The sequence below is a fragment of the Lepus europaeus genome, chromosome 9, assembly GCF_033115175.1.
Source record: "Lepus europaeus isolate LE1 chromosome 9, mLepTim1.pri, whole genome shotgun sequence".
In the NCBI taxonomy this organism is placed as follows: Eukaryota; Metazoa; Chordata; class Mammalia; order Lagomorpha; family Leporidae; genus Lepus; species Lepus europaeus.
Window position 1 is genome coordinate 38,001,320 of NC_084835.1, and position 17,013 is coordinate 38,018,332.

Consider the following 17,013-nt stretch of genomic DNA (forward strand, 5'->3'; position numbering starts at 1 on the left):
AAATTCATGCATAGTTTTAAAGTAATACATCTTCTGCACTTTTGGAAACCTCTCATATGCATGGATTCCCATTTTGGGGAGCAAATTAACTTATTTTTAAATTCCATTTTCAGTGAAAAATTTTAAGCTTCCTATTTTACTACAATCTTAAGAAAAGGACAAAATCTCCCTTCTATCATTTCAGATCATACAGTAGTTGTGAACAATCACCAGACTAAATTACACAGTTCAAGAAGTTTCAGAGCACAAAAAAGCCAGAGTATTTACAAGACATGTCCTCTGTAGGGAAAGTCAAGTGCATGTTATGTTGGCATCACAGACATCCAAGAAGACCCTTGGTTACCAGGCGAATATCTGCCTCTTAAACTAAAACAAACTATAGGATGTACCTTTGGGATTTACCTATTGTGAGCACAGATAAACTCCTAGCCTTTCTGATATCTGCCTGAGACAACAAAGCACCTCACTGTGATGAAAACAGTGAAATCCATGGTCTTTCTCTAGGAAGGGAGGCGGTAGACAGGTGATATTTCAGATCCTGTTGCCCACTCCCACCAATCACTTACAGGCAATTTCTTTTCTTAGCATTTCTTAGCATGACACCACCCAACAGAAGCCAACTGACATTACCATTCCCTTCTGTAGTCCCTCCAAATGTCATATGTACGTATGTACCTAGAATCTGCGGATTTGCATCAATATCCAGAAGATAGAGAAGGAGAAATCTGAGCACAGTTAAGTGTCTTAGCCTGGGTTCCCTATAAAGTGGAACCTGAAACAAAGGGTGGGTGGGTGCAGCTAGGTTTACTTGGGAAGTGACCCCAGGGAGCAGCAGTGAGGCAGTGGGGATGGAGTCAAGAGGGAAGGACCAAAATTCTAGACTCAACTGCCACTTGCTGGAACACCTTGATGGTCAATTAATAATCCCATGAGACATTTTGGGAAGCCATAGGACTGTCCACCTAGAAAATATTTATCAATCAGCTCAGCTCCTTCTTGTTAAGAATGACCTCTTGGAAATAAATGACTTGCTTCCCACTCTTGGGTTGGGTGTGCAAGAGGCCTGAGATCCAGGGCCAGAAGCTAGAGAGGACCCAGGGCCAGAAGCTAGAGGCAAAAGGCCCCAGGGCCATGACCAAAGGGGCAGTCATGTCAGGCTGGCCCTACATGAAGCTGTTTATAATCCAAGTTGACCTCTTTAACATGGCAGCGGGTGCTGCAGAGGCCAAGGGGACATGAAGCAGTGTACAACAGGGACCCCGTGTAGGAAGAAAGGATCCTACAGTGCTAACGACATCTGTGACTTCTGCAAGGAACCAGCATCCTCCTAGGAAACCTCCAAAATATTGCCCACAAAGTGCCAGATCAGTTTACAGAGTGATCAAGGAAAAATGACTGGAATTTGACTGGCAGAGACAATATTGCTTATAGAGAGTAAATCCTGTTTGTGTGATTTATAACTTGGCCTCTATAAACCACAGCAAACAAAAAACATGGTTTTTTTTCCCTTTTCATTATCCGCTTCTTTCCCCCAGAATTTCTACTATTTTCTAAAATTAGAAATAGTCATTTGCCCCAATTGGCTGCAACCTTCAGCTCCATAGATCTCAAAGTGTGTTTCTGAGCTAGCGGCATCAATATCACTTGGGAACCTGCTGGAAATGAAAATTCTTGGGCCCTACTCCAGACGTCTTGAATCAGAAACTGTCGGGGGGGTGTACAGCCAGCAATCAGCTTTAATGAGCCCCCAAGGTGATTCTGATACACACACAAGTTTGAGAATGGCTATTTAAAAAACTTAATGAACCAGTCACATGCTCTTAACCAGATTTCTAGAAACTCCCATTAGAACTAGGAGCCTGAAATCATGAACTTGTCTTCATTTTTATATTGGCAAATACTGAATATGCTCCCATGACTTTCACAACGCTGCCATAATACATTGCCGTCAACTGGGTGGCTTCCAACAACAGAAATGTATTCTCTCACTGTTTCGGATGCCACATTGCAAAGCAGGGAGTCCGCGGGGCCATTCTCACAATGGTCTAGAGTAGAATCCTTTCTTGACTCTTTCCATGACTTCCAGTGCTGCTTGACAAGTGATCATAGAGCCCTAGCAGCGGCCTCGTTTCCACACAGCTTTTCTCCCTGTGTGTCTTTGCATCTTGCTTTTCCTCCCTTTCTCCTTTTTCTTATATAACCAGTCATTGGTCTTAGGGCCCAGACTGAAATTCAGGATGACCTCATCTGGGGAGCCTTGGACTGATGACATCAGCCATGACCGCAAACAAGGGCACATTCATTGTCTAGTGGGGTTACAACTTGGGATATACCTTTTGATGCATAGAAACCCAACCTCCCTACAATGTCCAACATGCTGGAATCCAATATCCTCATAAAATCCATCAGCCTCTTTCATGGATAAGCAAACATGAAATCCACATATGGCTTTCTTCCCTTCCCCAGACAAGAGGGCAAGAGAATCACACGTCATTGGGATATCTGTTCACCATTTTGGTGGACAACCATTATCACCCCACACAGATGCTTCAAAGTACAGTAACTCTGTCCCTGCCTGCTCAGATGAGTGGCCATTTACACCCAAGAATGTGTTAGTTATATCCAAATGCTGAGTTGTTCCCATGAGGTATTTGCCCCTGTGAAGCTGACAGGCACGATCAATGCCTCAAACAGTCATGTCCCTGGAAATCTGTCATCTCTGCCCCAGAGCAAAGGCTGGTGATGTGCTGACCTTGTATCCCAGGCTCCACTGCTGCCACTGGCTTGAGCACTTACGCTGTCTTCCCCCTGTCTGACTGCAAAGGCCAGGAATATGATCTTTTCTCTAGCACATCACCCAAGCTTAGCTACAGGCTCTCTCAATTTGTGCTTCCTCCTGTAGACATTCCAAGTTCTCCCATGGAGCCACTTTCTTGTTTCTGTGGGACACAAGGCCACCTTCACATACAATCCAAGTACAAATTCACACTGTAGTCTCTGACAATGGTGCCCTCATGGGTCATGGCATATCCACAGTCCGGGCACAGCCAGAGAACCTGTTTCACTCTTGGGACCTTTTCATGCCTCTTGGCCTGACTCATCTCCAACCTTTGAAGGAAGTTCACTCTTTCCCTAAGAGTGACTTACATCCAAGTCAGCTGGCAACAGGATCATCTGTTCCCTTTGGTGGAAGCTCCACTCTACATTCAGGGATGTATGTGGTCTAACCCCATAGCCCCAGAACAGAACTTTTAAGAGGTTTCAAACTAAATGTTCTTCAATCTTACCCATGCTATCTTGTTTTAAGTATAGTCATTGAAAGACTTCTGTAGGCATCAGTCATTACAGTGTTGGCAACAAATGCAGTTTGTTAAAAAAGGAAAGTCAACTTACTCTTGCACTTGCCAAGTATCAATCAAAAGATGCCATCTGGAAATGATATAAATAAGGACTGGCCCCCAGCACTGGCCAACTTTGCATTTTCCTGGGGCTCACAGATGGGATGCCACATGATCACATCCAGAGGCTTGGTGACTTGGTCCTTGTTCTGTCCTAGATTGTCCCTGTTGGAAGAGAGTGAGAAAAAACAATATGATGTTCCACTGGAAGACAAATGGAGGGCTGTCCTGTTTGCAATTCAAGGAGCACATCCGGAGACCTCCTCCTCCACGCCCCCTCCCCTGCCGTCAGCTGAGCCAGCTCCCGGGCTGAGAAGCCGGTTGATGAATGCCATCTGAAAATAAACGGGCTCAAGCAGAGCGAGGACAGGGAGAAGGAGCTGGAGCCCATCAAGCAGACCTGCTTTCTTTCTTTCCTTGGCTCAGTCTATTTGGGCATCGTTGGCACTCATTCCCAAATAATCTTGCTTGGAATGATGCAATAGTTTCTCCGACCTCAATTCTCAATTTTCCTTCCACTCTGAAATTGTTTAGTAATCCCTCTTATCCCCAGGTACTGAAGCCCATATATATATATATATATATATATATATATGTGTATATATGTATATATATACACACATATATACATATATGTATATATACACACATATATACATATATATACATATACATAAATATATATATATACATATACATAAATATATACATACACACACATACACACACACCAAATGTTTCTTCCTACATATAACACCTACGATGAATGTTCACTTGTCCCATTAAAGGGAGTCCTTTGTGGTGTCACTTTATTTATTTATTTTTTTTTATTAAACTTTTATTTAATGAATATAAATTTCCAAAGTATAGCTTATGGGTTACAATGGCTTCCCCCCTCCCATAGCTTCCCTCCCGCCCGCAACCCTCCCCTTTCCCGCTCCCTTTCCCCTTCCATTCATGTAAAGATTCATTTTCAATTCTCTTTGTATACAGAAGATCAGTTTAGTATATATTAGGTAAAGATTTCAACATTTTGCCCATATAGCAACATCAAGTGAAAAAACTACCATTGGATTACTAATTATAGCATTAAATAGCAATGTACAGCACATTAAAGACAGAGATCCTACATAATTTTTTTTTCAAATTAATTAATTTTCTATGCCATTTCCATTTTAACACCAGGTTGTTTTTTTTTTTTTTTCATTTCCAATTCTCTTTATATACAGAAGATCACTTCAGTATATAATTAGCAAAGACCTCATCAGTCTGCGCCCACACAGAAACGCAAAGTATAAAAATACTGTTTCAGTACCAGTCACAGCATCACTTGGCTTTAGACGACACATTAGGGACAGATCCCACATGGGGTGTAAGTACACAGTGACTCCTGTTGCTGACTTAACAATTTGACACTCCTGTTCATGGCGTCAGTAATCTCCCTAGGCTCTAGTCATGAGTTGCCAGGGCTATGGAAGCCTTTAGAGTTCGCTGACTTTGATCTTATTCCGATAGGGTCATGGTCAAAGTGGAGGTTCTCTCCTCCCTTCGGAGAAGGGTACCTCCTTCTTTGATGGCCCCATTCTTTCCACTGGGATCTCACTCACAGAGATCATTCATTTAGGTCTTTTTTTTTTTTCCATGATATCTTGGCTTTCCATGCCTGCTATACTCTCATGGGCTCTTCAGCCAGATCTGAATGCCTTGAGGGCTGATTCTGAGGCCAGAGTGGTGTCACTTTAGAATACCCAAGTTGCCAGAATCTGGTACCTTGGGACCATTATTAAAATAAGGGTTACTTGAACAGAAGAACTGTGATACTGCAATGCTTGATCTGGTAGCTGAGATGGCTACTAAGTGGCTCACGGACTGGTAGTAGATACAGCCTGGATTACTGGACAAGAGGATGATTCATGTTCTGGGTGAGATGGAGCAGGATGGTGCAAGATCTCATCACCCTGTACAGAATGGCATGCAAATTAAAGCTTAGAAACTGTTTGCATCTGCAATTTTCCAGACTGCAGGTGACTACGGGTGACTAAAGCTATCGAAAGTGAAACCACAGGTGAGGGCGGGCTGCTCTACTGCGTACTGCTACCAGAGTATACTTTCTGTAAAATGAGTTGAGTCCCTTCAGGCCCCTATCTAAGAAACGTAGAGGCTCCTCACTGCCCAGAAAACAGAGCTCAAACTCCTTTGCAATGACATTCAAGACCTTTTTCCATTCCATCTATCACCCCAGTGTCATCTGGCACCTGAGACCCTAACCACACTCAAGGTATGGGATTCCCTGAACACGTCACACCATTCATGTTGCTGAGCTTGTCCTGTCTCTGCATCTCCTGCTGAACTCCTGTATCCCAAAGAAGCAAACTCAAATAGTCTCTTTGAGAACATTTATGCCTATTTCTTCTTATTAGGTAGACCATTCAAGGGCAAAGCTATATCTTTTAAATCTATCTGGTGCCTCACACAATGGCTAGCACATAGGCGGTTTAATGAGATTTTATTAACAATGTTTACTGAGCTATATGGGTCAGGCTCTCTGCTGGGCTCCAAAGATATAGAGATTTGATAAACACTCTTGGGACACTCTCCTGAGCTGAATGGGGAATGCCCTTTATATCACAGCATTCTCACTTTATCATAATTCACTCACAGCACCCAAGAGTTTTACTGGTGGTTTCTTATTCATACATATTCATGCAGTCACATCAAACTTGTTCTCACAGGCTTGCTTCTAAGAAACAGTAGAGAGGCCAGCGCTGTCACACAGTGGGTTAATACTCTGCCTGTGGTGCCAGCACCCTATATGGGTGCGGGTTGGAGTACTGGCTGCTCCACTTCCAATCCAACTCTGTTATGCCCTGGGAAAGCAGCAGCAAATGGCCTGAGCACTTGGGTCCCTGCACCAATGTGGGAGACCCGGAAGAAGCTCCTGGCTCCTGGCTTCCAATAGGCTCAGCCATTTGGGGAGTGAACCAGCAGATCGAAGACATTTCTTTTTTTTTTTTTTTTTTTGACAGGCAGAGTGGACAGTGAGAGAGAGACAGAGAGAAAGGTCTTCCCTTTGCCGTTGGTTCACCCTCCAATGGCCGCCGTGGTAGTGCGCTGCGGCCGGTGCACCGCGCTGATCCGATGGCAGGAGCCAGGGGCTTATCCTGGTCTCCCATGGGGTGCAGGACCCAAGCACTTGGGCCATCGTCCACTGCACTCCCTGGCCACAGCAGAGAGCTGGCCTGGAAGGAGGGCAACCGGGACAGGATCGGTGCCCCGACCGGGACTAGAACCCGGTGTGCCGGCGCCGCAAGGCGGAGGATTAGCCTAGTGAGCCGCGGCGCCGGCAGATTGAAGACATTTCTGTCTCTCCTTCTCACTGTCTGTAAATCTACCTCTCAAATAAATAAAAAATACAAAACTTTTATTTATCTACTATTTAAAAAGTTTATTATTTATTTAAAACTTTAAAAAATAGTAGATAAGTAAAAGTGTTGTAAAACTGTCAGATAACACACACTGAAGACAGACATATTTTTGGGGGCTGGCACTATGGCGTGGGTAAAGCCACCACCTGCAGTATAGGGATCCCATATGCACACTGTTTTGAGCTGTTCTACTTCTGATCCAGCTCTCTGTATACCCTGGGAAAGCAGTGGAAGATGGCCTAAGTTCTTGGGCCCATGCCCCTGCATGGCAGACCAGGAAGAAGCTCCCAGCTCTAGCCATCATGGCCATTTGGGGAGTGAACTAACGTATGGAAAATCTCTCTCTCTCTCTCTCTCTGCCTCTGCCTCTCTGTAACCCTGCCTTTCAAGTAAATAGATAAATATTTTCTAAAAAAAAGTTTAAAAAATATTTTGGTGGATTTGTTATAATATTAAATCTATCTGCTCTGATGTACACAATTCCTAAAAACAGATCTCTACAAACCTATGGTTTATATGTGCATATACGCATGTGTGCACATACACACACATGTGGACATATTAACATTATTTGTTGTACAATGGGGCCCTGAGTCAGATTATAATCCCAGGATCCAGGTGCAACTGAATGCTGAACCTCTACCATACAGGTTTTATCCTTGGCTACTTAACAACTAACTACTTACCAACTAACTACTTAACATTATCCTTTGGGATGGCAAATGATGGATGCAAGGGAGTGAAAGTCTATTTACAGCTAAAGTTCTTTTCTTATGGTATAGTCTCAGAGAAGGGAGTGGGAAGACAAGAAAAAAATCAAGTATCAATAGTAGCAGAATGCAGAAATATATAGATGATTCCCTTAATTTCATGCCACTGAACAGGATCCATAATAAAATTCACAATGCCTATTTCTTAGAAGTTAGCTCATTAGTTCAATCATCTAAGATTAAAGAAGGTACATGGCATAATCTTCACATGAATTTTTTCCCTGCTTTGTAGACAAGGACCCATTCCAAGAACGCAGGGAGGTATGTCCTGTCCGGATTTCATACTAGTAGACCCTTTGTCTTGTAGATGGCTGTGGGCCGGCTCTGTGTTAAACACCCTCAGCCAGGAACTCACAACAAAGAGGAGGAGCCCCTCTTTGTTTCTCCTTTCCCCCTTTGCTAAGGGTTTGGCTGACTCATATTCTTGATTGAAATCAGAGTTCACAGGGTTCTCCAATACAGGTACTCTTTTGCCTTGGGGAGGGTAGCATAGTGCAAACACTTTGGTTGTGGTTTCCCTAGTTATTATCCTCACTATTTACCTGGAGGTACCAGTCAAAAGGAAGAAGCCTTTGCTAGTTCCAGGAAGATATAGGCACATGTTCAAGGTCAGAGAGGAGACAGGAAGAAGAGAAAGCAGAGGCCTCATGAAAGAAGCAAATGAAGACTTGGAGATCCCCAATGTGCCTGCTCACTGGGGTCCAATTTCTTTGCCAACTTCTTCAATAGCTTCTTCTTTGCATGGTACTTAACTACTCACTCCAAGGGATCTTACCTGCAGGTGTCAGTACACAAAGTTGTAACCCTATGCCCTGGCTGGCCAGGTCTTAGCCTCAGTCTTTAAAAAAGGATTCACTTACAGGACTGTTTGGACAGCATTAATTTGTAGAACATAGATGGAAAGAAGGGGAGGACTGACTGGATGGCTTCAGGAAGACTTCTCACAAGAATACATGTTTCTGGGTGACATACATCTCATGGGCAAAGTTGGGTCTGCTCAAAATACTGGAGAGGACTTAAGAGGTTGCAAAGGCAGAGATGGATACTGGTAAATCTCCTTCCATTCCAGATCCTCAAGGACAGTCAACTTGCATTTCCAGCTGTTTGGTGATGCTCCAGCTGTTGGGGAGGAAGCACTTGTTGTCGGGGGGAGGGTCATGAGCAGCTGCTGCTGGCTTGCAGAGCACTGCTCACTCATCACTTGCATGTTACTGTGTGGTCCTTGGCAATCTGAGGCATCGACAGGGAAGGAAACCACCTTTGAGTCCTTTGACCAGTTCAGTTCTGACTGCAACTAGGACCCCAGGGACCTTGTCTCTTGGGAGGCTGTGCCCTTTTTGAAAACACTCTTCGTTGTGAGTTCCTGGCTGAGGGTGTTTAACACAGAGCAGGCCCACAGCCATCTACAAAACCAGTGATCACAGCAGCAGCAGGAAATGGAGCCAGGAGTACATCAAGAGACATTCGCAGAAAGAAACAGCTTTTCTTAAGAATGAGTTGGGCAAGAAGGTTAGGAGTCATCTGCTCTGTTCAAACGAGAACTGAGAAGGTGGGAATCTCCATGGAGACGCCGTGGAAAGGAAAGCAAGGCAGGCAGGTCAGCAGCCAGGGGCTCCAAGAAAGCACGGTTTATTGAGTGACATACTGCTATGGTATTTGGACCTTCTGCCATGCCTTCATTTTTAGACCAGATAGCTAGATAGCAGAGCGATTTGCTTTTTGCAGGCCAAAATCTGGCTTTAAAAAAAAGACATGGGAGATAAGAAAAGCAGACCTCCATGAAGGCAGGGCACTTGTCTGACTTGTTTATTGTTTTATCCATAATCCAAGACTAATGCACACAGTGGGTACTCAATAAATATCTGAGAAATGAGTGTGCTGTCCAATGAATCCGGTTCAGTGATCTTCTTCCACAGCCTCTACCTTCCTATCTTCTCATGTCTTTCAAGACAAGTGCTTGAGGTGACTAAGTGCTCAAGGCAATCTACATAATATTTGCATAATTAAATTATTTAATTAGATTCTTCCATTCTGTTTATTCAGCAAGAATTTACTGGATGCCTACTGTGTACACTTAGTTGAGCACACGTGTACATAACATTGAGCAAAATAGGTGTGCACCTGCTCGGAGCTTCCAGTCTCACAGATTCTCCAAGGGCATCATCAGAACTGCAGGCTTTAATTAACTGATCCATTCAAACAAACGTAAGCAAACAAGCAACCAAACCTAGAAACACAAAACCACCTCCAAAGCACTGGTTACCGTGGCCTCCAGAGCTTCTCCCGGCTATCAGATGAAACATGGGAGTAGATGCAGTAGGTGAGAAAGAACTCTGAGAGCTCATTTGGGACTGGCCTCCTGGGTTAGTCACAATAGTTTGGAGTAGGCAGTAGGAATAAATGAACCCTGACATCTCTTCAGTTGAACACAACAGAGGTATATTTCTTTATTTAAGCCAAGTTCCACAAAGTCACTTAGGGATCTGGTCTGCCTGCTACTTAGTAACTCCCCTCTGAACACACGGTATCCAGGTCACCACAGCGTGGAATGAGATAATGTAGGTGAATGCCCAGGACATGTCCACTGCCTTTGTCTGCAAGCGACACCTGACCTTCTCTCACGGTTACTCAGTCTGCACTACTTACACAACCTGTCCCCATTGCAAGGGCATTGTTAGTGGGTGGCAGCAGGTGGCGGTGGGGGGGGGGGGAGAATACATTGATATCTGATGAGTAGTAAGTGCCTCAGCCACGTCCATTCTGATACAAATCTTCCCCAGACTCTCATTCTGCTGAATGGAAAAACAACCTTGCAACAGTAGGTAGATGAGATTTAGAGAACAGATTTTACAAAGAAGCAGGCCAACTCCTTTTTTGGACTGTTTATCTGGACTAATTTTGAAATGAATTAGCTCTTCTTTCTAGGTCTGGAGGATCTGCTATCGACTGGTGGGTGTCCATCATTCTATATGCATTTTTTTCGTAGATCAGGAAAATTTCATCTCATACAACGTATTTTCAAGTGGCATTGTCTGTTTTTCTCACATTGACCAAAGAGAGAAAACTCTTTGTAGAATAAACAAATTGACTTTAATATTTCTGAAAACTTCAGGGCTGGAGCACTCCCTAATGGCTGAATGCCTACCTTTGCAAATCTTTCTCCACTGGAATCCTAATTTATAAGAAATACTAACCTAGATTATATATGAAATGCTTGCCTAACATTGGCTTTTCTTAGATTTGTTAGTGACTTTTTGTTGGATCAGCCTCTTCTGCCACTGGGGCTTCTATTAAATCAAGTGCTGCAGCATCTCACTTACTTCTAATGCAGCTGCAGATTTCTATTACCTGCTAAGTGTGCCTTGATTTTGTCCTTGCGTGCTCAGATACATTTTCCAGTAAACAATGGTACTGTAATTAGCACTAGGCCCATGGAAGAAATATGTTCAACTATGATAATTTATTCCATTTGTTAATATACTGTTACTGCTTGGTACCATTTCCCCAACCCATATGGATTTGATTACTCTTGAATCTTCACTTCTTAGTGATGGGTCTGTCATTATATTATAAATCATCTGATTATAATTCAGTGGCACGAACTCTTGACTTTGCTTTTTTGTATTTATAGTTGATAGCACTTGACATGTTGGTAGCTTCATTACAGAATCCAAGAGCATTATGGACTCCTTGAAACTGGAAAACATGACTGCCTAGTTGGAATTTATTTCTAAAAAATACCCCTTTGCAGGAAATTTGGTAAGGCAAGGCTCATCGCAGACTCCACGGCTGACAGGGAGCTCTGCATGAAATTTTGCTGGGCAGCAATTATCCAGGGGCAATAAGCCTTCCCTTAGGAAGGAAGGCTATGAATGGGGGACTCACTCAAAGGTGTGAAAAGCCAATTTGCCTTTGAATATACTTCAAAACATCCTTTGAGCATACCTGTATGTTATACCTTGGAGGAAGAGTCCTGGAAAGACAGCTAAAACACTTGCCCCCAAAGATATAGGTTCTAGGGGTAGAGAAAAGGCAACACAATCCCCTAAGGGGATGAGGGAGAGGCAGAGTTCCACAGGAGCCCACATCACAGGTCCCCTTTCCAACTTGCTGGGGCCAGATTTTTCTTTCTGGAAGAAGCATGTGTAGGCCGAGATTTGGTGAATGACAACCAATGAGCCAGATAAAGAACAAGTAGAACGCGGATGGAAGCCATGTGACTGTCCTCTCTGGACAGACCATCAAAGAGCTGAACGCCAAGGGGAGGCCATGGAGAGGCAGTGTTTTTGCAGTTTGATGGCACCTGTTCAAGTGCATGTCACTCAATGCTCTGCAGCAGCTGTGGCTGTGTGTGTGTGTGTGGGGGGGGGGGGGGGTGACAAAGAAGACAGGCCTGAGATCTTATCTATCACAAAGGACTCCCAGCTAGTTGTGGGCCTTGACCACCTTTCACACAACTGGTCTCTTACCTCCCATGAGGCCACCAGTTGGAAGGAATTCACACAGGCTGTGGAATCAGGGGAGAAGATCCTCTGTGGCCCCTGCAGCTTGGGAGAAAAAAAACAACACAGTTTTGAGACAAAGTACTGAGCAAAGCAGAGACAAAAAAGGAAAAGAAATAAATTTACATAATAAAGAGCAGGTGAGGGAAACTGGAAACTGTGACCCAAAAGGCCTGTACACGTGCAAGTTTGTTTGGGGGCGGAAATCGAGGGGAAGGAACAGAACCCGGAGGGAGCTGGGGGGTGGGGGAGCTGGCATCCATATGCAGAACAGACACAGAGGCAGCAAAGGGGAGAGAAACTTTTTAGGCTGTCTGCTATGCATTAAGAATTCACCTGCTCTCTTAGCAATTCCTCAAGAGGCCGTATAGGTTTGAGCGCAGAGCTGTAACTGTTTTTTTGGTTCCTGAACTGTGTTTGTTTGTATGCAATACTTAGCTAGGACTGGGCCAATTAGAATTCTAGGGTCTGGGTAGGGAGACGGTTGTAGAAACTTTTCCTAGGAGATTGCAGCTTCAATTCAGTAAATATAGTGCAAAGAACTTTTTGGAAAAAATGTCCAATAGGTAATCATCCAATACATCATCATCCCAGTTCTTCTCCTTGGGTTGTTACTGGGATCTACTTATTTGTTTGAAAGGTGGAGTTACAGAGAGGGAGAGGCAGAGGCAGAAATGGGGGGGGGGAGCACAGTGGGGAGAGAGAGAATATAAATCTTCCATCCGCTGGTTCACTCCCCAAATGGCTGCAATGACCAGGGCTGGGCCACGCCTAAGCCAAGAGTTTCATTTGGGTCCCCTAAGTGGGTGCAGAGGTCCAAGTATTTGGGCCATCTTCTGCTGCTTTCCCATGCACAAAAGCAGGGAGCTGTATCAGAAGCGGAGCAGCTGGGACTTGAACCGGTGTTCAAATCTGATGTCAGCATTGCAGATGGTGGGTTAACCCACTATACTATAGCACCAACCCCTAGGATAATTTTTTTTTAAAGATTTATTTATTTGAAAGGCAGCATTACAGCAGCAGTGGCAGATCCATCCTCTAGTTCACTTCCAAAATGGCCACAATGGCTGGAACTGAGATAGATCCGAAGCCAGGAGATTCTTCTAGGTTTCTTACGTGGGTGCAAGGGCCCAAGCACTTGAGCCATCTCCCACTGCTTTTCTAGGCCATTCCAGAGAGCTGGATCAGAAGTGGAACTGCCAGGACTCGAACTAGTGCTCATATGGTACGCCGGCATTGCAGGTGGAGGCTTTAGCTGCTGCCCCACAGTGCTGGCCCCCACCCCCCAGGATAATTTTTATCAGAAATATATTTCGGGGGTTTCTGCCCAGCTCGTGACTCTGTCTACCTACAAACTGTTCCCTCCTTCACAAGAATCAGCACTCTGCCCCCATGTCAGCAACCTAGGATTCCAGCCCTGGTCATCTGCTATTTGCTAGAGCCAGGAGTTAGCACTTGATCTAAATAGAACCAAACAGATCCTTTGAAGAATAAGTGATTAAAGGAGGGAGATGGTAACTTGGGAGCAGAGGAAAATCACAGACGTCCATGACCCTGCCACAGCTGCAAACGCTGATTAACAAAGAGAAGATTAAATACAACGAAAAGGAGACAGGGTTTAAAAATTTGAAGTGGAAACCTTCTGAGCTCTTGGTGGCTTTTTTTTTAAAAAAATATTTATTTTTATTTTATTGGAAAAAGAGAGAGAGAGATCTCATCTGTTGATTCACTCCCCAGATGCCCGTAGGGCTCAGGGCTGAGCTAGGAGCTGGGAGCTGAATCCAGGACTCCCTATGTGGGAGGCAGGGAACCAAGCTGGAGCCATCATCTGCCTCTCAAGACGCACATAAGCAGGAAATGGAAGCGGAACTGGAACTTGAATTCAGGCTTCCTCAGTGGCTTTTGAACCACTGTCCGAACATGCACCTCTCTGGGTGGCTTTCTTAATCAGGGTTCCAGGCCCTGACGCTTCTGCTTCAGGGTTCTTGCACCATAGACAGCGTCTTTCAAATAAACTCCTTTTCCCCTCTCCTTAGATCGAAGGACGTTCTGATTGCTTAAAATCCAAAGAACCTGGCCTAAGGTAGTTGACTTTTATGGCCCTACTTCCCTGGGTTTTTCTAGGACTTCTGGGCCCATCTGTTTGCTAACAGGTGGCGTGTTAAGGGCAAAAAGCTGCTCATCAACGCTGATGATTTGTGATCAGCCAATCCAGTAGGCAACACAAGTATCCACAGAACTTTCTGCATGAGCTCCTGCTGGGTGTGATTGTGTCATTGAACAGCTTAACCATCTCTCTATGAACTTCAACCCATGTTTGCCTCTGATTATTTTAGCTACTGCAATTTCTGATGGATTTTCCTTCTTGAAATCATTTCTGGACTCTGTCTCACACAAAATGAGCTATATTTGGAAGTTAGGCTGGGATGGGATCTCCAAAGGCATTGATGCTTCCAATTCTAGATCAAAAGTAAGTAAGTGCCTGATTTGCACACAGAACTGGTGGGTATTTGAGCAGCAGACCCTTCCACCCTGAAGCTGGGCTGTCTTCCACACCCAGGGGTTCCCAGGAGATCAAGAACATCCCATGCTGAGAGGCTCAAGTCAGTTTTTCCCAAAAGTGTCCAATCTCCCTGGATGCTTTGAAAAATGCATTTTTCCAGGCCCTGTTAGAGACCTGTTAAATCAGACCCTCTAGGGATAGGGCCGGGGACTCTGAATTTAAACAGTCCCCCTACATCATTTTGATGTTTGAAAGCCAAGAGTAGCAATTCTCAAGGCCACAAAAAGCCTTCAAGCGTCCCTCTGACATCTCTACATCCTGCTTACTGCTTCCATTAAAGAGAAAAGTTGAGGGGCATTCTTAGACCGGAGAGCAATGGCATCTAGTTCCTGGCACCCTGTCTTCGGATGGGACTAATGATAACAATGATAGCAACAGTGGATAGGTTTTGAGCTCGTACAAGGTCAGACCTATTGCTACAGTAAATCCCTTCAACCTGCTGCTGCAGCTGCCACCAGTATTACCCCCATTTGATAGATTAGAAAGCAGGGCTGGGAGAGACAGGACACAGGCAGTTCCCAAGACTACTGGAACACGGTTTAGATGTAAAAACTTAAGGGGGAGAGGAGGACAAAGGAAAAGGTGCACAGCTGGCATTCCGAATTCAGTAGGTTGTGGCATAGTGGGTAAAGCGCCTGCCTGTGACAACAGCGTCCCATGTGGGCGTCAGTTCAAGTCCCAGGTTCTTCGCTTCTGATCCAGCTCCCTGCTAATGACCTGGGAAAGCAGCGGAAGACAGCCCAAGTGCTTGGGCTCCTGCACCCACATGGGAGACCGGGAAGAAGCTCCCTAGCTTCAGCCTGGCCCAGCCCCAGTGGCAATTTGTGGAGTGAACCAGCAGATGGAAGATCTCTCTCTCTCCTCTCTGTAACTCTGCCGTCCAAGTAAATCAATCTTTTGCAACAAAGAATTCACTGAGCTGTTTTCCTTTGGGTTGCAAGCAACACCTAATCCAAGCGGTGTGTGTATTGTAACGGCACAAAAGCTCAGGGGGGATGGGGGTAGAGAGGGACCAAAATTGAATGGAAATATTGAAAAATTACCTCCACGACGGGAACAGGAAGCTGTCTGGGGGCGAGGGCGTCCCAGGGACCAGCTCTTCTGGCTCAGTTCAGATCTCTGTGCTCCTAGTTGGCCTTGTTCTGGGACCTGCTCCTTGCCTGAGTTTCTGCTTCCTCATGCTTCTTCTTACCGTGATGCTCTGCGCCTGGCCCTGCCTTCAGCCTCCTCCCTATGCATTCTCTTACCTCAGCTGCCAATGCCAAGCGTCTCTGTCTCTTGCAGTTCTTAGTTACGGTTTGTGCATTTGAAAGGAGGAGAGAGAGAGAGAGAGAGAGAGAGAGAGAGAGAGAGAGAGAGAGAGAGAGAGAGAGAGAGAGAGAAATAAAGAAATAGAGACAGAGAGAGAGAAAGAAAAAGAGAGAAAGAGAGAGAGAATCTTTCATCTGCTGATTCACTCCCCAAATGGCCACAATGGCTGGGGCTGAGTCAGGCTAAAGCCAGGAGCCAGGAACCCCATTCAGGTCTCCCACATTGGGGCGGGGGTCCAAGCACTTGGGCCATCTTCTGCTGCCTTCCCCAGTACATTAGCAGGGAACTGGATCTGAAGAGGAGCAGCCAGGACTTGAACTGGCGCTCTGGTATGGGATGCTGGTGTGGTAAACAGATGCTTAAACCTCTGCGCCACAACACCTGCTCCAGTTAATATTGACACAGGGAATCTGGTTAGTCCAGGGTGTCTGGTTGCATACAGAATGCTGATGAGGTTGCTCTTCACTCTGATCATTTTGGCTGAAGAGGACAGAGAGCAAGGTCATACAACCAAAGCCACGGCTGCCTGCAGATCCTACACCCCAGCAGCATCCATAAGCCGAACAGGCACAAGAATTGCTGTTTTCAATACCAGCCTTCAGCCAAAGGCTTTCATCACACTTGTCACCAACTCCCAGGTCCTGTGATTAGGGTGGCTGACGCTACTGACAGCTCTCGATCTCTTGCCTAGCTGAAAGTAGTTTGTATGTCCCTTTAAGGTAAGTATTTTTGTGTTTTGTGTGGTGCTGTCCCAACTTTCAGACATGGGAAAACTGACTCTCCATGATGTCTTGGGCCCAGACAACATGAATACCATCCTAACCAGAACACAACCAAGGGGGTAACTCTCCTGACAAACCACTTATTATTTGCTTAAAAGCAAACACAAAGTATTCTGGGGTCAGTGTGCTGGTTTCAATTCTTGCTAATAACTAGACATTAACTGTGCGGCCTGGATACGAGTCAGTTTCCAGAATCCTCAGGAAATGGATTCTAAGAAGGCCATGCATTGAAACCAGTGGTTCTCCACTGGGGTTCAGGGTT

The 17,013-nt window shown here is 45.0% G+C and overlaps 1 long non-coding RNA gene across 1 annotated transcript in view; it reads right to left on the reverse strand.

Moving 5' to 3' along the window:
• LOC133766516 (uncharacterized) overlaps positions 1–12,142 on the reverse strand; it is a 77,193-nt gene extending 65,051 nt beyond the window's left edge. The window contains exons 1-2 of the long non-coding RNA XR_009866719.1: positions 12,063–12,142; positions 3,394–3,563 (exon numbers count right to left, since the gene is read on the reverse strand). This is a non-coding gene — a long non-coding RNA (uncharacterized LOC133766516). The remainder of the gene's footprint in view (positions 1–3,393; positions 3,564–12,062) is intronic.
• Positions 12,143–17,013: the final 4,871 nt, after the last annotated feature.